We start from the raw sequence: 26783 nt of genomic DNA, 5'->3' as shown, positions 1-26783 counted from the left end.
GTTAAAGAGAGGGTGTGAAGTTTATTAATGATGATATTTATCAGCGGGTGGTGAATCTGTGGGATTCGTTGCCACAGACGGCGGTGGAGGCCAAGTAAGTGGGTAAACAAGGGGGGGCCATTGAAACGTCACCGAACAGTGGGCGGCCCGGATAGAGTGGATGTGGAGAGGATGTTTCCACTAGTGGGAGTGTCTAGGACCAGAGGGCACAACCTCCGAATTCAAGGACGTTCCTTCAAGTCAAGTCAAGTCACATTTATTTATATAGCACATTTAAAAAACAACTCTTGTTGGCCAAAGTGCTTTACATTTGTTATAAGACTAGCACAACAAAACAAACTACATACATATATACATGTAGCCCTCACTCAGAGGACATCAGGAAAGGCTTGGGAATATAGATAAGTCTTTAGTCTTGACTTAAATGAGTCGATGGAGGGGGCAGTTCTGATGGGAAAGGGGATGCTGTTCCACAGTCTAGGGGCTGCAACCGCAAAGGCGCGGTCGCCCCTGAGCTTATGCCTAGACCGTGGGATATTCAGCAACCCCAAGTCGGCCGATCTGAGGGGCCTGGAGGTGGAGAGGTGGGTGAGAAGACTTTATATGTAGGTGGGGGCAAGCCCATTGAGGGCTTTGTAGACATGGAGGAGAATCTTGAAGGAAGGAGATGAGGAGGAATTTCTTTAGCCAGAGGGTGGTGAATCTGTGGGATTCATTGCCACAGACGGGGTGGAGGCCACAAGTCAGTGGATATATTTAAGGCAGAGATAGATAGATTGTTGATTAGTGCAGGTGTCAGGGGTTATGAGGAGAAGGCAGGAGAAAGAGGTTAGCAGGGAGAGGTAGATCAGCCGTGATTGAATGACGGAGTGGACTAGATGGGCCAAATGGCCTAATTCTGCTCCTATCATAGAAACATAGAAAATGTGTGCAGAAGGAGGCCATTCGGCCCTACGAGCCAGCACCGCCATTCATTGTGATCATGGCTGATCGTCCCCTATCAATAACCCGTGCCTGCCTTGTCCCCATGATCATCCCTGATGATCTTGTGATTTCACTCAACAGGTTTTCACACTAGAGCAGTTTGTTACTTTTGGTTTGCTGAAAACACATTCTCAGGTAGGAGAGAGAGAGGGGAGGGAGAGAAGGAGGGAGGGGGGGAGAGAGAGAGAAGGAGGGAGAGCGAGAGAGAAGGAAGGAGGAAGGGGGAGGGAGGGAGAGAGAGGAGCAGTGAGAGGGAGAACGAAATGGAGAGGGAGGGGCGAGGACAGGAGGGTCTGTTTCCAGTGTTTGAACATCTGTTTCCCCTCCACCTCTCTCTCCCCCCCACCTCTCTCTCCCTCTCCCTCCCTACCTCTCCTTCCGTCTCTCTGTCTCTCTCCCCCCTCTCCCCCTCCCCCTCTCTGTTTCGCCTCTCTCTGTCTTTCTCTCGCTCTTTGTCTCTCTCTCTCTCTCCATCTCTCCGACTCCCTCTCTCCGACTCCCTCTCTCCGTCTCCATCTCTCTGTCTCCGTCTCTCTCTCTGTCTCTCTCTGTCTCTCTCTCTCTCCGTCTCTCTCCATCTCTCTCCCTCTGTGTCTCTCTCTGTCTCTCTCTCTCTCTCTGTCTGTCTCTCTCTCTGTCTCTCTCTGTCTCTCTCTCTCTCTCTGTCCCCCTCTCTCTCTCTCTCTCTCTCTCTCTCTCTCACTCTCTCTCTCTTACAGGTAGCTACATCACTACTATCGGAGTGGATTTCAAGATTCAGACGGTCGATGTTAATGGGGAGAAGGTGAAGCTGCAGATCTGTACAATCACGTCTACGTAAGTTCAATCCCCCGCTCCCCCCCAGGGCTCTCGCTTAACTTTTTTTCCCTGTTGCCAGCCGGACAACCTAGGCAAAGTGTTCAAGAAGGAACTGCAGATGCTGGAAGATCGAAGGTACACAAAAATGCTGGAGAAACTCAGCGGGTGCAGCAGCATCTATGGAGCGAAGGAAATAGGCGACGTTTCGGGCCGAACCCCTTCTTCAGACCCGTTCAGTCTGAAGAAGGGTTTTGGCCCGAAATGTCACCTATTTCCTTCGCTCCATAGATGCTGCTGCACCCGCTGAGTTTTTCCAGCATTTTTGTGTACGGACAACCTAGGCAGCTTTTTAGGTTGCCAAATGATGGAACCCTGGTCCCTGGCGCCGTGAGGCGGCAACTCTACCGCTGGGCCACCGTGATACCAGAGAGGGAGGGAGGTGAATACTTCTCCTTCCCTCCCTCATCCCTTTCTTTCTCTCACACTCTCTCTCTCTCTCTCTCAATTTCTCCAAAAACTTTTCAAACTCTCCCAAACTTTTCTCATACCTCTATAGCCCTCTCTCTCTCCTTCCCTCTCTCCTTCCCTCTCTCCCTCCCTCTCTCTCCCCCCTCTCTCTCTCTCCCTCCTTCTCCCTCCCTCCTTCTGCCCCTCCTTTTCCTTCTCCATCCCACCCTCAATGAAAGCGCTCCAGAGGGCCATTGACAACGCCCAGAGGATTGTCGGCTGCCCTCTCCTTACCTTGGAGGACTTACACAGTTCCCGCTGCATCAAAAAATCCCAGAGTATTATAAAGGACATTTCCCACCCCGGACACTCCCTGTTGAACTGTTGCCGTCAGGCAGACGGTACAGATCTACAAGGACAAGGACAAACAGACTTAAAAACAGTTTTTACCCCACTGCTATAAAGGCACTAAATGTAGCCGCCAAGGAACGCAGGAGCGATACATACTAAGGGACTGTGGTACACTGTGAAATCGACATAAGGATGTAGGGTTGGGTGTTTACGCGTGCTATTTTCATGATATTTATTTTAGTTGTTTATCTTTTTTAATATTTTACCTTGTATGTATCGTTAGCTTTTAGAAATGTTTGAATGGTGCATTGACTGGCTGACATTTTTAAATTTCGTTGTACATGGTTCATGTTACAATGACAATAAAGAAACTATTCTATTTCTATTCAATGCACCAAAGAACCACCCGGAACCAACATTCGGCGTTTCGCCCTCCACCCGGACGCCTGAGACCCGCCGTCCCACTTTCCCAGCGCCGGTGCGCCGCTCTAAATCGTCCCCCTTCCTGCCGGAGGCGCCTATGTCGACGAGAGGTTCGCCACCCAACCGGAAGTGGTGCGGGAATGCAGCTGTGAAGAGCAGGTGAGGATAAAAGCTCTGCGAAGCAGCGGGAGAGGCAGCAATGCAGCCAGTGATGCATGCATTTCCTTTAATGCAGCAGGTGGAGCATGCACAGGTACTGGCAGGCGGTTCCCCCTCTCTCCATCTCCCCCCCTCTCTCTCCCTCCCTTTCCCTCTCTCCCTCTCCCTCCCCTTCTTTCTCCCCCTCTCTCTCACCCCCTTTCTCTCTCTCCCTCTCTCTCCCTCTCCCTCCATCCCTGGTGAGACCACACACTAAGTATTGTGTGCCGTTTTAGCCTGTTGGCCAGAGGAGTTGAGTATAGGAGCAAAGAGGTCCTTCTGCAGTTGTACAGGGCCCTGGTGAGACCACACCTGGAGTATTGTGTACAGTTTTGTTTCCCTAATTTGAGGAAGGACATTCTTGCTATTGAGGGAGCCCAGCGTAGGTTCACCAGGTTAATTCCCGGGATGGCGGGACTGTCATATGCTGAGAGAATGGAGCGGCTGGGCTTGTACACTCTGGAGTTTAGAAGGATGAGAGGATATCGTTTTGAAACATATAAGATTGTTAAGGGTTTGGACACGCTAGAGGCAGGAAACATGTTCCTGATGTTGGGGGAGTCCGGAACCAGGGGCCACAGTTTAAGAATAAGACGTCGGCCATTTAGAATGGAGATGAGGAGAAACTTTTCCACCCAGAGAGTTGTGAATCTGTGGCCATTTAGGACTGAGATGAGGAGAAAATGTTTCACCCAGAGAGTTGTGAGTCTGGGATTTTCTGCCTCAGAAGGCGGTGGAGGCCAGTTCTCTGGATTTGTTTTTCAAGAGAGTGCCAGATAGGGCTCTTAAAGATAGCGGGGTCAGGGGATATGGGGAGAAGTCACGAACGAGGTACTGATTGGGGATGATCAGCCATTGAATGGTGGTCCTGGCTCAAAGGGACGAATGGCCTCCTCCTGCACATGTTGTCTATTGTCCAGTGAAGGTGATTTGACTTGTTGTTAGACAAAAATGCTGGAGAAACTCAGCGTGTGAGGCAGCATCTATGGAGTGAAGGAAATGGTTCTTGAGTCTGAAGAAGGGTCTCGACCTGAATCGTCACCTATTCCTTCGCTCCATAGATGCTGCCTCACCCGCTGAGTTACTCCAGCATTTTGTGTCTACCTTCGATTTTCCAGCATCTGCAGTTCCTTCTTAAACATTTAGACAACATTGTTGTCTCGTTTATTCCATTCCATTGCGGTTCTTACAAAGAACGAGTCCTTATAAATATCTGACCTGGCCAATGGCGTTTCTATTTGCAGATCATTTCTCTTTCCTGTCCTATGTGTTGAGTACGTTATTTATCTATCTGCAGTTAGGCCCACGGTTGGCAGGAATGGGTCTATGTTCACCCAAATCCTCTGTCCCAGAGAGGGAGAGAGAGAGAGAGAGGGTGATATATAGATATAGACAGATAGAGGGAGAGTCAGAGAAAGAGAGAGAGAATGAGAGAGACAGAGAGAAAGAGAGAGAGATAAATATATAGACAGAGAGAGAAGGAGAGAGAAAGAGAGAGACATAGTTAAGGAAACCGCCTGAAAATTAGAAGCTGGTGTGACTGCAGTAAGGGGGAGAGAGAGAGAGAGAGAGACGGACAGACAGAAAGAGAGAGAAAGAGACAGAGAGGGACACAGAGACAGACAGACTACATTAATCCCACCCCCACCAACATGCCCCATCTACACCAATCCCACCCCGACTAACTTGCCCCATCTACACTAGGCCCACCCTGACCAACATGCCCCATCTACACAATAACCACCTGCCAGCATTTGGCCCATATCCCTCCAAACATGTCCTATCCATGAACCTGTCCTAGTGTTGCGATAGTCCCAGCCTCAACTACATCCTCCGGCAGCTCGTTCCACACACCCACCAACCTCTGTGTGGAAAAGTTGCCCCTCAGATTCCTATTCAATTTTTCCCACCCCCGCCTCACTCACCTTACACCCGCAGGTCTTCGATTCCCCTACTCGGGGCAAGAGACTCTGGCCCCTTGAGTCCCGGCAACATCCTCGTAAATCTTCTCCGCGCCCTTTCCAAGCTCAACGACATATTTCCTGTAACACGGTGCCCAGAACTGAACACAATGCTCTAAAGGCAGCCTCACCAACGTCTTGTACAACTGCAACGTGACCTCCCAACATCTAGACTCAATACAGAGAGAGAGAGGGGGAGGGAGACTGAGCGTGGGAGAGAGAGAGAAAGAGAGACAGGGAGGCAGGGAGAGATACAGAAAGGGAGAGAGAGAGAAAGAGAGAGAGAGAGAGAGAAACAGAGAGAGAGAGAGAGAAACAGAGAGAGAGAGAGAGAAACAGAGAGAGAGAGAGAGAGAGTATGCAATAAAAAGACGATTTTACAACATCCAATTTCCAATTAAAATCTGGATTAAAATATTTGACAGTGTAATCCAGCCTATTGCGCTTTATGGTAGTGAAGTATAACTCAGTCACCATAGTTATAGTAAATGGGAAAAACATACAACGGAGGCCCTGCATGCGGAATTTTGTCGGAACATTCTCCGTATCCAAAGGAAAACACCAACAAACGCATGTAGGGCGGAATTAGGCAGATACCCACTGATAATAAATATCCAGAAAAGAGCACTAACATTTTGGAATCACCTTTAATCTAGCCCCCAGATACCCTCCAGTGTAAAGCCCTTCAAACAGAAGAGGGAAACCCAGAAAAGAGTTCCCTGTGTCAGTTGGTACTGAGACTAACTACCCCTATTCAGTTAAACCCTATCCAGTTAAACCCTGACCGGCCTCAGATCAATACTGACCCCCAATCACCAGTTAGAGTGAACCAAATTATCAAACAATGTAAAGAAACGTACTTGGAACATTGGGATAAAGAAACCAAAAGCCAAAGCAGATTAGAATGTTACCGTGCCCTAAAAAGAGATTATAAATTGGCAGACAATCTCTCAACTGTTAGAGACATAAAGCAGAGACAGACCCTCACCAAATACAGGTTAAGTGACCACTATTTGGCAGTTGAAAAAGGAAGACAGAAGAGATTCTGGCAACCAAGAGAAAACAGAATATGCGGCCACTGTTTGACAGATGAGGTTGAAACAGAGATGCACTTCCTCCTAAAATGCAAAAAAAATTGACAAAACAAGGAAAGGATACTTTGTCAAACTCAGTGTGGCAACCCCTGATTTTAAAGAACTAGATGATACATCAAAACTAAGAATAATCCTTGGCGAAGGAAATACGGCACATCTTGGTGCACAATACGTAACAGCATGCCATAACCGGAGAGATGGTGATTGACCAACATACACATATGTACGCACACACTAATCGACATTAACTAACACTAAGAAATTAATATTGAATTGCTAAACTTGCGATTGTGTTGTACTGCTTACAGCTGCAAGAACGTGTACCAATCAATAAAGGGCTATAGGCCTATTGCGAGTTTATGTACAGGGACATATCTATCCATGGTGAGGGAGAGAGAGACCGAGAGAAACAGAGACAGAGAGAGAGAGAGAGAGAGAGACTGCCAGAGAGAGAGGGAGAGAGAGACAGAGAGAGAGGGAGTGACAGAGAGAGAAACAGAGTGTGAGATAGAGACAGACAGGGAGAGACAGAGAGAGAGGGAGAGACAGAATGACAGACAGAAACAGAGAGACTTAGAGAGGGAGACTGAGAGAGAGGGAGAGACAGAGCGAGAGCCAGAGTGTAAGAGAGACAGACAGGGAGAGAGAGAGAGAGCGAGAGGGATAGACAACTACAAAGGCAGAGAGAGACAGAAAGAGAGAGAAGAGAGAGAGAGACATAGAGAGAGAGAGAGAGACGGAGAGTAAGAGATGGAGAGTGAGAGACAGAGAGGGAGAGACAGAGAGAGCGAGAGAGAAAGAGGGAGAAAGAGAGAGAGATGGACAGAGAGAGGCAGACAGACAGAGGGAAACGGAGAGAGAGAGAGGCGGGGAAAGGGAGAGAGACAGATAGAGAGAGAAAGAGAGAGCGAGATGGAGAGAGGGTCAGAGAGAGAGATGATGAGACGCAGAGAGAGAGGGGAGACAGGGAGAGAGAGAGGTAGTCAGTGAGAGACGGAGAGAGAGAGAGAGAGACAAAGAGAGAGGCAGAGAGAGAGACATGGTGAGGGAGAGAGAGAGAGAAACGGAGAGAGAGAGACGGAGAGACAGATAGAGATATTGAGAGGTAGACAGAGAGAGAGAGTGAGAGAGACAGAGAGAGAGAGACGGTGAGATAAAGAGATGCAGAATGTGATACAGTTACAGAGAGAGAGACAAGAGAGGGACAGAGAGAGATGTGAGAAACATACACAGAGAGAGAGAGTGCTGGAGTAACTCAGCATGTCAGGCAGCATCTGTGGAGATGATAGACACAAAATGCTGGAGTAACTCAGCGGGTCAGGCAGCATCTGTGGAGATGATAGACACAAAATGCTGGAGTAACTCAGCGGGTCAGGCAGCATCTGTGGAGAGAAGGAATGGGTGACATTTTGGGTCGAGACCCTTCTTTGCTTTAATTTAGTTTAGAGATGCAGCGCGGAAACAGGTATTTCGGCCCGCGGAGTCCGCGCCGACCAGCGATCACCCCGTACACTAGCACTAGCGGTGAAGCAGCAACTGTACCGCAGCGCCATTGTGCCACGCAGAATTATATAACGGTTTCCTCCGCCAAAAACACACCCAATATGTGCTAGTAATGTCCTGTTTGTCAGCTTGTTGACCCTCTGTGTTCCCCTCCTGCAGGGTTTAGGAGCCGTTGCTGTGGGCGGAGAGACGGGGACGTGAGCGGCCATTGAGGGCGGCCAGGGTGCAGGTGAGCCCCCCCCCCCCCCCCCATCTGCTCGGTGTGCGGCTGAGCTTCGAGGGGCTGAGCTTCGATGGAGGACCACATGATGGGGCACAACAAGGAAAAGTGTTATGAGTGTGACGTCTGTGGCAAGACCTGGCAGAGCCCTAGCAAGCTTGAGACCCACCGGCGGGTGCACACGGGAGAACGCCCCTTCAACTGCTCGGAGTGCGGCAAGAGCTTCACCCGATCCTGCAGCCTGCTGCGGCACAACCTCGTGCACTCCGGCGAGAGGCCCTTCACCTGCTCTGACTGCGGCAAGAGTTTCAAGATGCCAAATCAACTGAAGAAGCATCGGCGGGTGCACACGGGTGAGAAGCCCTATTGCTGCTCCACCTGCGGCAAGAGCTTTGCCCAGTCGTCGGCGTTGTGTGAGCACCGGCGGGTGCACAGCAGTGAGCGACCCTTCACCTGCTCCAACTGCGGCAAAGGCTTCAAGTCGTCCAACTACCTGAAGGTGCACAGGCGCCTGCACACCGGCGAGCGCCCCTGCAAGTGCATCCAGTGCGGCAAGGGCTTCACCTCCTCCAGCAGCCTGCTGAAGCACCAGCGCACCCACACCAGCGAGCGCCCCTACACCTGCGCCCAGTGCGGGAAGGGCTTCACCCAGTCCAGTAACCTGCTGACGCACCAGCACACCCACACCGGCGAGCGCCCCTACTCCTGTGCCCAGTGCGGCAAGGGCTTCACCCAGTCCGGCACCCTGCTGACGCACCAGCGCACCCACACCGGCGAGCGCCCCTACACATGCGCCCAGTGCGGCAAGGGCTTCACCCGTTCCTCCAAGCTGTTCTCCCACCAGCGGGTGCACACCGGCGACCATCCTGTCCCCAGCCTGGTGTGTGGAGAGCGCTTTGCCAAGACCTCCCATGCCCTGTCTCACCAGTGCGTGCACACCAGTGGACAGCCCTACGACTGCCCGTACTGCGGTGAGCAGTTTGACAGTTCGCGGGGGTTGCGGCAGCACCGGCGGACCCACGCCGGCGAGCAGCTGCTCCCACTGTGACAAGAGAGCACGGGGGCTGTGGGAGCAGCAGCGGTTACACACCGGAGAGAGACCCTTTGTGTGCGCTGAGTGTGGCAAGGGTTACATCCGCATGTCCAGCCTGTGGCAGCACCGGCGTACCCACAACGGTGAGCGTCCCTTCCCCTGCCCGTCCTGTGGTAAGGGCTTCACCTGCCTTGACCACCTGCTGGAGCAGCAGCGAGTCCACACCGGACAGCGCCCCTTCACCTGCCCGCTCTGTGGCAAGGCCTTTGCCCGCTCCTCCAGCCTGCTGGCACACCGCCACGTTGATAGATAGGCGCTGTTCAGGTAAACACAAAAATGCTGGAAGGAATGGGTAATGTTTTGGGTCCTTTCTTCACTCGCACATTCCTTCTCTCCAGAGATGTCCCGCTGAGTTACTCCAGCACTTTGTGTCCTTTTCTCAAATTCTCTCCACTCCATCCTCTCGTGCCCCCCTCCTCTCTCTCTCACACACTCCCTCTCTCGCTCCCTGTCTCTCTCACTCCCAATCTCACCCCCCGTCTCTCTCACACACTCCCTCTCTCACCCTGTCTCTCTCACACACGCCATCTCTCACTCCCTGTCTCTCTCACACACACACAAACGCTCCCTCTCTCACTCACACACACTCCCTCTCTCTCTCACACACACACTCCTGCTCTCACACAAACACACCCTCTCTTTCTCTCACACACACACACAAACACTCCCTCTCTCTGTCACACACACACTCCGTCTCTCTTGCTCTCTCACACACGCACTCACACACATGCTCTCTCTCACACACACATTCTCACACGCACGCTCTGTCTCACACACACATTCACACACACACATTCTCGCACACGCTATTTCTCTCAAACACACTCTCTCTCCTTGTATCTAGACTAATAATAATAATAATAATAAATTTTATTTATGGGCGCCTTTCAAGAGTCTCAAGGACACCTTACAAAAATTTAGCAAGTAGAGGAAAAACATATAAGCGGAATGAATTAAATGGTAGAGACATGACTAGTACACAAATTAAAGACATAATTCAATACAAAACAAAATATGAGGCAATTCAAGCACAGATGAAAAGGGAGGGGGACGTGAGGCTAAGGATAGGCAGAGGTGATGAGATGGGTCTTGAGGCGGGACTGGAAGATGGTGAGGGCCACGGAATTGCGGATCAGTTGGGGGAGGGAGTTCCAGAGCCTGGGAGCAGCCCTGGAGAAGGCTGTGTCCCCAAAACTGCGGACGTTGAATTTGTGGATGGAGAGGAGGTCGGCTGATATGGATCTGAGGAACCGTGAGGGTTGGTAGGGGGAGAGGAGGTCAGTGAGATATGGGGGGACCAGATGGTGGAGGGCTTTGTAGGTGAGGACCAGGACTTTGTAGGTGATCCGGTGGGAGATGGGAAGCCAGTGAAGTTGTTTGAGGACTGGAGTGATGTGGTGCCAGGATTTGGTGTGGGTGATGAGTCGGGCGGCTGCGTTCTGGACCAGTTGGAGTCGGTTGATGTAGGTGGAGCTGATGCCAAGGAGAAGTGAGTTGCAGTAGTCCAGTCGGGAGGAGATGAAGGCATGGATGTCTTTCAGCAGCGGGAGGTGTGAGAGAGGGTCTGATTTTGGCGATGTTGCGGAGGTGAAAGAAAGAGATTTTAATAACATGGCGGATGTGAGGCTAAGGGAGAGGGTGGAATCAAAGATCACGCCAAGGTTGCGGGCCTGGGGAGATGGGGAGACAGTGGTGCCGTCGATGGTGAGAGTGGGGTTATTGAGTTTGCTGAGTGTGGATTTGGAGCCTATGAGGAGGAATTCTGTTTTATCGCTAGACTAGGCGTGCATTTCTCCCGGTTGCCAACTATTTTTAACTTCCCTTCCCACTCCCACACTGATCTTTCTATCCTGGGCCTCCTCCATTGAAAGAGCTAATAGTCAAATCTAAAATGGAGTTCTTCTACAAAAGCATGGTCTAGTTAGAACAAAAGAATGGCTCGGTGACAAGTCTGGATGACTTTGCAAATTATATGGAACACAATATGGTGGACAGTTTGTCTTTTTAATAAAGGCATTAAGATGGAAGCCTGCGTAATAACATGTGCTTCTTTCAAGGCCATAAAGAAGCCAAGATTGAAAAAGCCAGCTTTTCCTATATTCTGAAAGGCTACAGAATCTTTCAGTCATGCCATATTTAGACCTGGTAGGAGTGTTTTACTGATGAGAAAAATGTATAATTGCGCTAACTTTCCTTTGTTCTGTGAGTGGAGCCTGAGAAGCACTGAGCAACGTTTGTGCTCTTTGTAGATCTTGCCTCTCCCGTCTGACGAATTAATTAAAGATTGCCATGGTTTACCTTTAACAATTTTGTTGCGATCTGCTTTTTAAAAAACAAACTTTGAGAAGGTGACACACAAGCTGGAGGAACAGCAGTGTCCAGACCCAACACGTTGCCTGTTCATTCCCCTCCAAAGTACCGGTAGAACTCAGCAGGTCAGCCATCCGTGGTGGGAAACGGATGGAATAGTGTTCTTAATATAAGCCCCCCTTGCCCCTCTCGTGGAGCAGACAATCAACAATACCAGCACCTTCTCATTCATACTGTACGCGTGAAAATGCTAAAGTGAGCCAAGCTGCACACCGCCGACTGCTCATAGTACCAGCTGGCCCAAAAACTTAAGGGCATTTTAAAGTGTTTTTTTTTAAAGAAAATGTTCGCGCATTTGTCCCTTACGTAACAAATAAAGCAAGTTTAGCCTGACCTCACTATGAAATAGTTTAATTTGGTCAAGTTTTGTTCCTAAATTCAAAGGAGATTTGCTGAAAAACAGAAAGCAGTCAAATTTAAAAGAGAATTAAACTAAGTGGGACCCGTTGGGTTGCAGCTTCACACGTTCCCCCAACGATGTATTCCACCTCTCCACCAAGTTTTATTTTAATTAATTTTGAAAAAATATCAAATATTCCATACCAGAATTTTTGGATTTTTGTACAAAAAACAAAAGAATGCGCTATGGTAGCTTCTTGACACAGACATTTATCACAGATTGGTGAAACATTAGGAAAGATTTTATTTAATTTGGTTTTTGAATAATATAGTCTATGTAATGTTTTGAATTGGATAAGCGTATGTCGTACGTTGATCGAACATTTATGAACCTGTAGTAAATGATTATCCCAGCTCTCTTTTGAAATTTTTATAGCTAATTCTTGTTCCCAGTCTCTTCTAATTCCATCTGTTGTGGGTATTTCTATGTTTAAAATGATATTATATAAGTACGATATTAGATTAGCTGATTCCGCCTTTGTCTTCATTGCTTCATCCAGTAAGTCGGAAGGCATATTATGATAGTCTTTTGTGTATTTTTTCATATAATCACGAATTTGAAGATATTTAAAATATTGGTTATTTTTCAAATTATATTTCAGTTGTAATTGTTGAAATGATAGTAATTTTCCCAATTCATACAGATCTTCGAGCGTTTTGATTCCCATTCTTTCCCATTGTATAAATGATTTGTCTATGATTGATGGTTTAAACGATGGGTTATTGACTATTGGTATTGAGAGAGATAGGTTTCTTAATTTTAGATTCTGTTTTATTTGTTTCCATGTTCTAATTGTCCTATGTATAATTGGGTTTTTATTATAATTTTTATTATTCAAATTTATTGGTGAGAGGATAATCGCTCCTATATTACTCGGGGAGCAGTCCCCTTTTTCCATTACAATCCAGTCCGCCTGCTGGGCAGAATTGTCCAGCAGGTGAATCATATTTTTAATATTTACTGCCCAATTATAATACATAAAGTTAGGGAGCGCTAGACCCCCCAACTCTTTTCGTTTATTAAGGTGTGTTCTTTGTATTCTATGGGATTTATAATCCCATATAAAATTTGTAATGTCTGAGTCCAATTTTTTGAAAAACTTTTTTGGGAGATATATAGGTATTGATTGAAATAGGTATAGAATTTGTGGTAAGAAAATCATTTTTATAGCGTTTATTCTGCTATTAAGGACATCGGAAGTGTTTTCCAGAATTTAATCAAATTATTTAATTTCTTAAGTAAGGGATTATAATTGGCTTTAAACATATCCTGGTAATTTCTAGTAATTTCAATTCCCAAATATTTGAATTTTTCTGTAGCTATTTTAAAGGGGAATTTCCTGAGGTGTGTTGAGTCTTTTGGTTTTATCGACATAATTTCACTTTTGTTCCAATTTATTCTATATCCTGAGAAGGATCCAAAGTCCTCAATTAAATTTAATATATTCGGTATACTAATTTATTAAAGTTTAAGATGTGAATGATTCTTAAAATATAACAACAATTTAAATGTTAAAGATGAGATTTATTGAATTATTTCTTGTTGTGTCTCTTGTTGTGTTTTGCTGCTCAGTGCTTCTAGATGGCTCTTTGCTGTTGATAAAAAATGGAGACATTGAGCGGTCAAATTTAAACAGAAAATCTGAGAATTTATTTCAAAAATCATTCAGTGCAGGCCTGCACATCCAATCTCACAGCACTCGAAGCGGAGTGCAGGCCGCAAATCCAATCTCGCAGCACTCGAAGCGGACTGCAGGCCACAAATCCAACCTCACAGCACTCCAAGCAAAGTACAGGCCACAAATCCAACCTCACAGTTCTCCAAGCAGAGTGTAGGCAACAAATCCAACCTCACAGCACTCCAAGCAGAGTGCAGGCAACAAATCCAACCTCACAGCACTCCAAGCAGAGTGTAGGCCACAAATCCAACCTCACAGCACTCCAAGCAGAGTGCAGGCCACAAATCCAACCTCACAGGATTCCAAGCAGAGTGCGGGCAGCAAGTCCAACCTCGCATCACTTCAAGCAGAGTGCAGGCCAGCAAATCCAATTTCACAGCATTTCAAGCAGTTGGAAGTTTTTGTGATGTGTGACTGAATTAAAGGAATCACACCACAACATCTACACCCCCTTACCTATTCACCTATTACCTTACTCCCCCCACTTTCTTTTGCACTCCTCTCTTTCCCTCTCTCTCTCTCTCTCTCTCTCTCTACCCCTCTCCTTTTTTTAATTTCCTCTCTCCTCTTTCTCTCCCCCTCTCACTCTCTCTGTCCCTCTCTCTCCTATTTTTAATCCCCTCTCCCTCTTTCTCTCCCCTACCTCTCTGCCCCACTCTCTCTCCTCATTTTAACCTACTATCTCCCCTCTTTCTCTCTCTATCTCTCGCCTCTCTTTCTCTCCTATCTTTCTCGCTCCTCTCGCGCGTCTCTTTCTCTCTCCTCCCCTTTCCTCTTTCTCTTCCCCTCTTTCTTTCCTCCCGTTCTCCCCCCTCTTTCTCTCCCCTCTCTCCTCTCTTTCTCTTTCGCTTCTCTTTCAGTCTCCTCTTTCTATCTCCTCTTTCTCCCCCTCTCGTCCTCACCTGTCTTTCTCTCTCCTCTCTTCCTCTCTCTTCTTTCATTTTCCTCTCTTTCACTCTCCTCTCGTTGTCCCCTTTCTCTTCTCTCTATCTCCCCCTTTCTCTCCCCTCTCCTTTCCTCCTCTCTTTCTCACCTCTCTCTCACCTCTCTCTTTCTCCCCCGCTTTCACTCTGCTCTTTCTCTTTCCCTCTCTTTCTCCCCCCCCTCTCTTCCTCTCCCCCTTTTCTTTCTCTATATCGTCTCTTACTCTCTCCTCTCTCTTTCTCCTCTCTTTCTCCCCCCCTCTTTCTCTCCCCTCTCTTTCTCGCATCCCTTTCTCTTGCTTCTCTTTCTCCAATCACAGACGAATGTAACCAGGTTGGCTCTGCCAAACAATAAATTACTTTTGAGAACGTTTATTTAAGTATTCTGAGAGAAAAAAGAATATTTTTGTAATTAGAGAGAAAAACGTTTATTTAGGAAATATAGTTTGTTTTTCAAATAAAAAGTTAAAAAATGTTTATTTTAGTAGAAAAATGTTTATTTCAGTAATTAGTGCGAAAAAGGTTTATGTAGGAAATATAGAAAGAGTTTGTTTTTAAAATAAAAAATTAAAATGTTTATTTTTGTAATTAGAGAGAAACAAAGTTTATTTAGGAAATATAGAAAGAGATTAGTTTTAAAATTAAAATTATTTTTAAGTTTATTTCAGTAATTAGAGAAAAAACAGTTATTCAGGAAATATAGAAAGAGTTTATATTTCAAATAAAAAAATTAAAAGTATTTAGTAGGAAAAAGTTTATTTTAGTAATTCGGGAGATAAAAACGTTTATATAGGAAATATATAAAGAGTTCATTTTTCAAATAACAAATTTAAAAAGTGTATTTTAGTAGAAAAAGTGTATTTTTGTAATTAGAGAGAAAATAGGTTTATTTTAGTAATTAGAAAATACGTTTATTTCGGAAATATAGAAAGAGTTCATATTTCAAACAAAAATGTTTTAGTTAATTTTAGTAGAAAAAAGTTTAGTTTGGTAATTAGAGAGAAAAAGGTTTATATAGGAAATATAGGAGTTTGTTTTTCAAATTAAAATTAAAAACGTTTATTTGAGTAATTAGAGAGAAACCAGGTTATTGAGGAAATATAGAAAGAGTTTGTTTTTCAAATTAAAAATTAAAAAAGTTTATTTTAGTAGATAAAAGTTTATTTCAGTAATTGGAGAGAAAAAAAGTTTATTTAAGAAATATAGAAAAAGATTAGTTTTCAAATACAAATTTACAAATATTATTTTAGTAATTAGAGAGAAAAAAAGTTTATGTTGGAAATATAGAAAGAGTTTATTTTTCAAATGAAAATTTAAAAACCTTTTTTAGAAAACCGTTTATTTTAATAATTTTGCTGCTCCAGCTCCACGTTGAATCCAACCGTGAAGGCTGCTGGGAGTTGTAGTCTCTATTGTCCCATCACACGCATGCGCACCGATGGCCGCCGGCACCCACGCAATCTGCCCGGCAACAGCCTCCCATTGGCCGGTTCCCCGCCTCCCACGTGGGTCCGAGCAGCGTCACGTGAGTGTCTCTCTCTCTCTTTCCCCCTCCCCTCTCCCCCTCTCCCCTCTCTCTCTCTCTCTCTCTCACCGTCCAGTGCGGATCGGCTCCATCTTGGCCGCGAAAGATGCGTAATTTCCGGGCTAGGGCCGCCCCGCAGAGTGCGGGGCAAAGGGCGTCCGGGGCGGTGACGTCATTTCCGGGCTAAGGCCGTACCGCTCAAAGATTCTCGAGAGGGGGAGGGAGAGAGAGGGGGCATGAGCCCGGAAATGACGTCCCGCACAGTCCCGTCTCGTTGCCCCGCAGGCTGCAGCCCGGATATGACGTGTCACCGCCGCGGCCCAAGATAATAATAATAATAATAAATTTTATATTTAATGGGCGCCTTTCATACAAAATCTCAAGGACACCTTACATAGTTCGGAAAATAAAAACATATAATCGGAGTAAAACAAGTAATTAAAGACATCACAATGACACAAATTAAAAACAGAATTCAATCCAAAAACAGAAAATCAAAAGCACAGTGTGAAGAGGGAGCAGCGGCAACCAATTCGTGCCAGCGTCCACTCTCCCTTCACGGCAGCCATCTTGGACACAGACCTACAAGACTACAATTAGACAAAAAAATCATCCCCCCACAGTGGATAGCACTGTGGAGGAAGGCACAATGTCCAGTCCCCACCCCATGTTCACCCCAAAGTCAGGCCTATTGAGGCCACCGCAATTGCCTCTACGGAGGCCCGATGTCCCTGGCCGTTCTCACCGGGTGGTCTTGCCCCGGCGTCGGGAGAGTCCTTTCGGCGGCTGGGCCACTTGGAACGGCCGCTTCCTGGTTGGAGCCCGCGGCTGCCGAAGCCGACAAGGCCGCGCCGGTTTGGAGCATGGAGCCGATCCCGCACTGAACGGTGAGAGAGGGGGAGAGAGAGAGGGAAGGGAGATGGAGAGAGAGAGAGAGAGAGAGAGAGACGATGAGAGAGAGAGAAAGAGAGTGTGGGGAGAGAGGGAGAGGGAGGGGGACGGAGATAGGAGAAGGGGAGAGAGAGAGAAAGACAGATAGATCGATACAGAGAAAGAGAGAGAGAAAGATGGTGTGAGGAGAGAGCGGAGAGAGGTTGACGCCCACTGTCCCCTCCCTACTCTCCCTCTCCCTCCATCCTCTCTCCCTCCCACACACACAGTGAAGTTTCCTCCCCACTCTCCTGCTGTTTAAAGAGCGGGTGTGAAGTTTATTAATGATGATATTTATCAGCGGGCGGTGAATCTGTGGGATTCGTTGCCACAGACGGCGGTGGAGGCCAAGTAAGTGGGTAAACAAGGGGGGGCCATTGAAACGTCACCGAACAGTGGGCGCTTTGCCCGGATAGAGTGGATGTGGAGAGGATGTTTCCACTAGTGGGAGAGTCTAGGACCAGAGGGCACAAACTCCCAATTCAAGGACGTTCCTTCAAGTCAAGTCAAGTCACATTTATTTATATAGCATATTTAAAAAACAACTCTCGTTGGCCAAAGTGCTTTACATTTGTTATAAGACTAGCACAACAAAACAAACTACATACATATATACATGTAGCCCTCACTCAGAGGACATCAGGAAAGGCTTGGGAATATAGATAAGTCTTTAGTCTTGACTTAAATGAGTCGATGGAGGGGGCAGTTCTGATGGGAAAGGGGATGCTGTTCCACAGTCTAGGGGCTGCAACCGCAAAGACGCGGTCGCCCCTGAGCTTATGCCTAGACCGTGGGATATTCAGCAACCCCAAGTCGGCCGATCTGAGAGGCCAGGAGGTGGAGTGGGTGGGTGAGAAGACTTTTTATGTAGGTGGGGGCAAGCCCATTGAGGGCTTTGTAGACATGGAGGAGAATCTTGAAGGAAGGAGATGGGGAGGAATTTCTTTAGCCAGGGGGTGGTGAATCTGTGGGATTCATTGCCACAGACGGGGTGGAGGCCACAAGTCAGTGGATTTATTTAAGGCAGGGATAGATAGATTGTTGCTTAGTGCAGGTGTCAGGGATTATGAGGAGAAGGCAGGAGAAAGAGGTTAGCAGGGAAAGGTAGATCAGCCGTGATTGAATGGCGGAGTGGACTAGATGGGCCAAATGGCCTAATTCTGCTCCTATCATAGAAACATAGAAAATGTGTGCAGGAGTAGGCCATTCGGCCCTACGAGCCAGCACCGCCATTCATTGTGATCATGGCTGATCATCCCCAATCAATAACCCGTGCCTGCCTTCTCCCCATAATCATCCCAGATGATCTTGTGATTTCACCCAACAGGTTTTCACTCTAGAGCAGTTTGTTACTTTTGGTTTGCTGAAAACACATTCTAAGGAGAGAGAGAGAGAGGGGAGGGAGAGAAGGAGGGAGGGGGGGAGAGAGAGAATGAGGGAGGGGGAGGAGGGAGAGCGAGAGAGAAGGAAGGAGGAAGGGGAGGGAGGGAGAGGGAGGAGCAGTGAGGGAGAACGAAATGGAGAGGGAGCGGCGAGGACAGGAGGGTCTGTTTCCCGAAGTGTTTGAACATCTCTTTCCCCACCTCTCTCTCCCCTCCACCTCTCTCTCCCCTCCACCTCTCTCTCCCCTCCACCTCTCTCTCCCCTCCACCTCTCTCTCCCCTCCACCTCTCTCTCCCCTCCACCTCTCTCTCCCTTCTCTCCCTCTCCCTCCCTACCTCTCCTTCCGTCTCTCTGTCTCTCTCCCCCTCTCTGTATCGCCTCTCTGTCTTTCTCTCGCTCTTTGTCTCTCTCTCTCTCCATCTCTCCGTCTCCGTCTCTCCCTCTCTCTGTCTCTCTCTCTATGTCTCTCACAGGTAGCTACATCACTACTATCGGAGTGGATTTTAAGATTCAGACGGTCGATGTTAATGGGGAGAAGGTGAAGCTGCAGATCCGTACAATCACGTCTACGTAAGTTCAATCCCCCGCTCCCCCCCAGGGCTCTCGCTTACCATTTTTTCCCTGTTGCCAGCCGGACAACCTAGGCAAAGTGTTCAAGAAGGAACTGCAGATGCTGGAAGATTGAAGGTACACAAAAATGCTGGAGAAACTCAGCGGGTGCAGCAGCATCTATGGATCGATGGAAATAGGTGATGTTTCGGGCCGAAACCCTTCTTCAGATCCGTTCAGTCTGAAGAAGGGTTTCGGCCCGAAACGTCGCTTATTTCCTTCGCTCCATAGATGCTGCTGCACCCGCTGAGTTTCTCCAGCATTTTTGTGTACGGACAACCTAGGCAGCTTTTTAGGTTGCCAAATAATGGAACCCTGGTCTCTGGCTCCGTGAGGCGGCAACTCTACCGCTGGGCCACCGTGATGTCAGGTGAATACTTCTCTCTCCCTCCCTCATCCCTTTCTTTCTCTCTCCCTCATCTGCCCCTCTCTCTCTCTCCCTCTCTCTCCATCCCTGGTGAGACCACACCTGAAGTATTGTGTGCAGTTTTGGCCTGTTGGCCTTCATAACCAGAGGAGTTGAGTATAGGAGCAAACAGGTCCTTCTGCAGTTGTACAGGGCCCTGGTGAGACCACACCTGGAGTATTGTGTACAGTTTTGGTCTCCTAATTTGAGGAAGGACATTCTTACTATTGAGGGAGCCCAGCGTAGGTTCACCAGGTTAATTTCCGGGGTGGCGGGACTGTCGTATTGAAACATATAAGATTGTTATGGGTTTGGACACGCTAGAGGCAGGAAACATGTTCCCGATGTTGGGGGAGTTCGGAACCAGGGGCCACAGTTTAAGAATAAGGCGTCGGCCATTTAGAACGGAGATGAGAAACTTATCCACCCAGAGTGTGGTGAATCTGTGGGCATTTAGGACTGAGATGAGGAGAAACTTTTCCACCCAGAGAGTTGTGAGTCTGGGATTTTCTGCCTCAGAAAGCGGTGGAGGCCGGTTCTCTGGATGTTTTTTTCAAGGGAGAGCTTGATAGGGCACTTAAAGATAGCGGAGTCGGGGGATATGGGGAGAAGGCAGGAACGGGGTACTGATTGGGGAAGATCAGCCATGATCACATTGAATGGCGGTGCTGGCTCGAAGGGCAGAATGGCCTCCTCCTGCACCTGTTGTCTATTGTCCAGTGAAGGTGATTTGACTTGTTGTTAGACAAAAATGCTGGAGAAACTCAGCGTGTGAGGCAGCATCTATGGAGTGAAGGAAATGGTTCTTGAGTCTGAAGAAGTGTCTCGACCCGAATCGTCACCTATTTCCTTCGCTCCATAGATGCTGCCTCACCCGCTGAGTTACTCCAGCATTTTGTGTCTACCTTCGATTTTCCAGCATCTGCAGTTCCTTCTTAAACATTTAGGCGATATTGTTGTCTCGTTTATTCCATTCCATTGCGGTTCTTACAAAGAACAAGTCCTTATAAATATCTGTCCTGGACAATGGCGTTTATATTTGCAGATCATTTCTCTTTCCTGTCCTATGTGTTGTGTACGTTATGTATCTATCTGCAGTTAGGCCCACGGTTGGCAGGAATGGATCTATGTTCACCCAAACCCTCTGTCCCAGAGAGGGAGAGAGAGAGAGCGAGACCGAGAGAGACAGTGAGGGGGAGGGGGAGAGGGAGAGAGAGACAGAGAGAGAGAAAGAGGGAGAGGGAGAGAGACACATAGAGAGTGCGAGACAGAGTGCGAGACAGAGTGAGAGAGAGAGAGAGAAACAGACAGAGAGAGAGACAGAGAGAGACACACATGAAGAGAGAAAGACAGACAGAGAGAGAGAGAGGGTGATATATTGATATAGAGAGGGAGAGATAGAAAGAGAGAGAGAGACGGAGAGAGACACACAGTAAGGGAAACCGGCTGAAAATTAGAAGCTGGTGTGACTTCAGTGTTGGAGAGAGAGAGAGAGAGAGAGAGACGGACAGACAGAATGAGAGAGAAAGAGACAAGCCCTTCAACCCAACCTGCCCACACTGGCCAAAATGCCGCATCTACACTAGTCCCACCCCGACCAACATGCCCCATCTACACTAGTCCCACCCCGACCAACATGCCCCAGCTACACTAGTCCCACACCGACCAACATGCCCCATCTACACTAGTCCCACCCCGACCAACATGCCCCATCTACACTAGTCCCACCCTGACCAACATGCCCCATGTATACAAGAACCACCTGCCAGCGGCCCATATCCCTCCAAACCTGTCCTAGCCATGTACCTGTCCAAGTGTTGCGATAGTCCCAGCCTCAACTACCTCCTCCGGCAGCTTGTTCCATACACCCACCTGTCCTCTGTGTGGAAAAGTTGCCCCTCAGATTCCTATTCAATTTTTCCCACCCCCGCCTCACTCACCTTGAACACATGTCCTCAGGTCCTCAATTCCCCAACTCAGGGCAAGAGACTCTGTGTGTCTACCCGATCTATTCCTCTGGTGATTTTGTACACCTCTATAAGATCAATCCTCATCCTCCTGTGCTCCAAGGAATAGAGTCCCAGCCCTTTGCCCCAACTTTTCCTGTAGCTCAGGCCCCTCGAGTCCCGGCAACATCCTTGTAAATCTTCTCTGCGCCCTTTCCAAGCTCAACGACATATTTCCTGTAACACGGTGCACAGAACTGAATGCAATACTCTAAATGCAGCCTCACCAACATCTTGTACAACAGCAACGTGACCTCCCAACTTCTCAATACAAAGAGAGAGAGAGTGAGAGAGGGGGGGAGGGAGAGAGATAGAGAGAGAGAGAAAGAGAGAGAGAGAAAGGGAGAGAGAGACCGATACAAAGAGAGATACAGCGAAACAGACAGACAGAGAGAGAGACAGTGGGACAGAGACAGACAGAGATGGAGAGAGAGAGAGACAAAGAAAAAGAGAGACTGAGATGTAGAGAGGGAGAGACGGAGACAGAGGGGGGGGGGAGACAGAGAGAGACAGCAAGAGACAGGGAGAGAGAGAGAGAGGGAGACCAAGAGAGAGACAGAGAGAGGGAAATAATGAGTTAGTGAAGCAGAGAAATGGAGAGAGAAGAGAGAGAAGAGAGAGAGTCAGCAAGAGAGAGAGACGGGGAGTGAGAGGGAGAGACAGAGAGTGACAGAGACTAAGAGGCAGACAGAGAGAGCGAGAGAGAAAGAGAGAGAGAGGGTGAAAGAGAGAGAGGGAGAAAGAGAGAGTGTCAGTGAGAGGGACAGTGGCAGAGAAAAACAGAGAGATAGAGAGAGAGACAGCGAGAAATAGAGAGAGATGCAGAGAGAGAAAGAAAGACAGAAACAGACAGAGAGAAACGGAGATGGAGGGAGACAGAGAAAGACGGTGAGAAACAGAGAAAGAGAGGGAGAGAGAGAGAGAGAGCGAGAATGAGAGACAGAGAGAGACAGAGAGAGTGACAGTGGGAGGCACAGATGGAGACACAGAGGGAGAGAGAGGGGGAGACAGATATAGTCACAGAGAGAGGGGGTGAGAGACACCAGAGATGGTAGAGAGAGACAGAGAGAGTGAGAGACAGATAGTAGGTATGTTGCAAAGCCTACCTGAAGCGTCGCTGAAAATCTGTCGCTGCGGGTGTGCGCGATTTTGGCGCCGTTTAGAGGGGGGCGGGTTTAAAACGCGATTTTCTCTAGGCTGTTCAAATCGAAGATGTTCAGCCTAGTTAATTATTAACGAAAAATCGCTGGAAGACCCCGTCGCAAAAGCTATTATTAGTTTTAAAGGCCTCGTATAATAGTTATAGTAGTTTAAAAATCAATCTCTAAACCCGCGACCACCGGCAGCTGTCAGGGTCACATAGAGCAAATAATAGAAGGTATGCTGCTTATTTTTACATTAAAAAGGGCTTCTTAAGATCCCTTTATACAAAGTTTAATGTTGCGAGAAGCTCATTTTGGGCCCATTATATCCCGCAGTATTTTTATGGGCATTTGGGGCACAAATCCACCGCAATGTGAACGTTCTAAACCAGCGCGTTCACAGGATTCCACTAGAAAGCTGATTTAAATGGACTTTAATTTACAGCAATTAAACACTAAATTCCTTCCATTTGGCCTATAAATTAATGTCAATGAGATTTTAAAATCATGTTTTATTGTGAATTATTTGTGAATATTATTTGGACACTTAGGCTATTTAAAAATGTTAATCATTTATTAAGAAATGGATAGATGTTTAGATCTAGTAATTGAAGTTTGAAATTAACTACAATTGGGTAACTAACTAATTATATGCTTTAATTTCAGGTCATCCAAGTAAGATTATTTTATATTTGTTTCAGAATGGTTCAATCTACGATAACTGAAAATTTCATTCAGTTCTCTTAATTTTTAAGAAAGTTATGGGCTTTTGACTGTCCACGATCACAGCCTTTTTGTTATGTCCATAGAAAATCAATAGGGAACAAGATGCTAATTTCCGAGTATGAAAATGGCCATAACTTTTTAAATACTTGAGATATGAAAGTGAATTAGGTGTCAAACTAAACTTCTTTTTATGCTTTATCTGATGGGATAAATTACAGACTTGATTTTTTAAATCTCAAAATTTTGTAACATTGCTACATATAGCAGAGCAAGATGGTCAACTCTCACGCAAGTTTGATGAGAGGATTACATGGATGGTTCATATTCAGAAAGTAGTGGACAAATGTAAGAAGATACTTAATGTAATGAGATGTTTAGTTGGATGTGATTGGGGGGCAGATAGAACAGCTTTGAAGGCTATATAAATACACTGGGTTAATTAGATCTGTGTTAGATTATGGTTGTGTGGTGTATGGGTCCGCATCAAGTACTTCTCTTAAGAAAATAGACAACATTCAATATCAGGCATTGAGAATATGTACAGGTGCAATAAAAACAACTCCAACAGCAGCATTACAGGTTGAAATGGGGGAGATGCCTCTAGAGATGAGAAGGATACAGCTTTCATTGAATTACTGGATTAACCTACAGGGCCACAGTCAAGAACACCCAGCACAAGTTACTGTCAAACCATGCTGGGAAAAGGAGAGAAGGGAAACAACAAGTTTTGGATGGACAGTGACCCAGAGAGCATTACAAATCAGCATAGCACAATTAAATGTGGTTCCAACGGTTCCATTACCTTCAATTCCACCTTGGATACTTCCAGATGCAACAGTAGACTTTACAATATTAGAACAGAAAAACAAGGATAAACAACGTATGTATAATTCATTCATCATACAGGAATACATTGACAGATACTACAGCTTTGTCCAAATTTATACAGATGCATCAAAAGATTCAGTAGATAAAGTAGGAGTAGCATTTATTGTACCAGAATTTCACATCAAAGTAGGGAAGAGGATGAATAATGAGGTCTCAGTATACACAGGTGAAATGATTGCAATATTGTTAGCGGTACAGTGGGTCGAGGATACCAGGCCTTTAAGGACAGTTATTTGTTCAGATTCAAGTTTAGCAATAAAGAGTTTACAGCACAGCCATTCAGACAGTAGACCAGACATTTTGATTGAAATACAACAAACACTAATCTGAATTCAAATGATGGGGCTTACAGTCATATTTTTATGGGTACCAGCACACATTGGCATTAGAGGAAACGAAATGGCAGATAAGGTAGCAAAAGAGGTAACAAAAAGAAGAATGATTGATTTAAGTATTAACATAGGTAAAACTGAAATCAAAGACATTATTAAGCAAAGACTGAAGGAAAGATGGCAAAAGCAATGGGAGGAAGAGCGGAAAGGACGGTGGTTCTACAGAGTCCAGAGGAAAGTGGGAGAAATGAGATGTGCAGGAAAAAACAGAAAAGAGGAGACAGTAATTTCAAGAATCAGATTTGCACACACTGGTCTGAACAGTACACTTTTTATAATAGGCAAGCATAATACAGGCAGATGTGAATACTGTGGGCAAGAAGAGACAATAGAGCATGTCATTATACATTGTGAGAGGTATGAGGAGGAGAGAGGACGGATGAGTGAGCAGTTCAGAAAAGAAAAAGTACAATTTGATTTGGTAGATATTTTGCAAGGGAGTTCATATAAGTGCTATCAAATCCTGTTGCTTTTTCTCAGGGTAACCGATTTGTTTGGAAAGATATAGGTTATTAGTATATGTAATGGTGTTGTTTGATCCACACACCATGCCAGTTGGTTGCGGTAATGCACTAAAAAGTTGTTTGCCAACCGCCAAAAAAACACTACATAGAAGAAGCAGAAGGACGGACGGACGGACGGTTGCCCGATGGTCCAGGTCCGCGCGGCGGCTCCACGTCACCGTCAACGTCAACCCTGCCTCTACTCACTTCCAGTCTCCGGTCTCGCACCGGGGCCCTCACTCACTCACTCACTCACTCACTCACTCACTCACTCACTCACTCACTCACTCGGTGGGGGGTCAGTGGGGGGTGAGGGGTGTTTGTGGGTCAGTGAGGGGGGTCAGTGGGGGGTGAGGGGTGTTTGTGGGTCAGTGAGGAGGGGGTGAGGGGTGTTTGTGGGTCAGTGAGGGGGGGGGGGGGGGGGGTGTTTGTGGGTCAGTGGGGGGGGGGGGGGTGAGGGGTGTCTGTGGGTCAGTGCGGGTGAGGGGGGGTTGAGGGGAAACGGACACCTCGTCCACCATCCCGGCGGCCGCTGCTAGCAATGTTACAACATTTTGAGATTTTAAAAGTCTGCAATTTATCCCATCAGATAAAGCATAAAAAGAAGTTTAATTTGACACCTAATTCACTTTCATACCTTCAGTATTAAAAAGGTTATGGCCATTTTCATACTCGGGAATTAGCATCTTGTTCCCTATTGATTTTCCATTGACTTAACACAAAAGCTGTGATCGAGGACAGTCAAAAGCACATAATTTCTTTCAGTTCTCTAAATTTTTAATAAAGTTGTGGCCATTTCACTGTCCTCGATCACAACTTTTGTGTTAAATTGCAGACTTGATTTTTAAAATCTCAAAATGTTGTAACATTGCTACTGACTCCCCCTCACTCCCCCACTCACCCCCCGCACTGACCCACAAACACCCCTCACCCCCGCACTGACCCACTGACTCCCCTCGCTCCCCCACCCTGCACTGATCCCCCACACCCATCCCCCCCTTCAGGCCCCAGTAATGTTGCCGCGTTAGTAATGTCCTGTTTGCCAGCTTGTTGACCCTCTGTGTTCCCTCCTGCAGGGTTTAGGAGCCGTTGCTGTGGACGGAGAGACGGGGACGTGAACGGACATTGAGGGTGCCGGTGGGTCCCCACCCCCACATATCTGGTGGGGAGTAGAGTCGGGGATGAGTGGGAGCGGTGCGGACTGAGAGAAGGAGACACACACACAGACAAAGAGAGACAGTGAGAGAGAGAGATAGCAAGAGTGAGAGAGACAGAGACACAGGGAGAGAGAGAGATACAGAGTGAGACCGAGAGAGAGAGACAGCGAGGGGGGAGAGAAAGATACAGAGAGACAGAGTATCAGAGAGAGAGAGAGAGAGAGATAGAGTGAGACCAAGAGAGATACAGAGTGAGAGACAGAGAGGGGGAGGGAGAGAGAGACAGATAGGGAGAGAGATACTGACAGAGAGAGAAAGGGAGAGACAGGGAAGAGACAGACACAGAGGGAAAGAGACAGACAGAGAGAGACAGACAGACAGAGAGAGAGAGGTAGAGGGAGAGAGACACACAGAGGGAGAGACGGAGGCAGATAAAGAGAGAGGGAGAGATCTACAGAGGGAGGGGGAGACAGATAGGGAGAGAGACAAAAGAGATAGAGAGAGAGTCAGACAGACAGACAGACAGACATACAGAAATACAGAGAGTGAGAGACAGAGTGAGACACACGGGAAAGTGAGAAACCGAGACAGACAGACAGACAGATGAAGAGACATACAGAGACAGGGAGAGAGGGACAGAGTGAGAAAGAGATAGACACAGAGAGAGTGAGAC

General features: G+C 47.0%; 1 long non-coding RNA gene across 2 annotated transcripts; it reads left to right on the top strand.

Moving 5' to 3' along the window:
- Positions 1 to 26087, top strand: LOC116969590. 2 transcript variants are annotated; one of them, XR_004410847.1, is made up of 4 exons: positions 1 to 94; positions 1704 to 1800; positions 18755 to 18851; positions 26030 to 26087. It is a non-coding gene; the product is annotated as an uncharacterized LOC116969590 (long non-coding RNA). The 2 variants fall into 2 exon arrangements; XR_004410846.1 differs by lacking the exon at positions 1 to 94 and adding an exon at positions 1081 to 1119.
- The last annotated feature ends 696 nt before the right edge of the window (positions 26088 to 26783 follow it).

The sequence above is a fragment of the Amblyraja radiata genome, unplaced genomic scaffold (genome assembly GCF_010909765.2).
Source record: "Amblyraja radiata isolate CabotCenter1 unplaced genomic scaffold, sAmbRad1.1.pri S89, whole genome shotgun sequence".
Taxonomy (NCBI): Eukaryota; Metazoa; Chordata; class Chondrichthyes; order Rajiformes; family Rajidae; genus Amblyraja; species Amblyraja radiata.
This window is presented reverse-complemented; position numbering and strand designations above follow the sequence as displayed.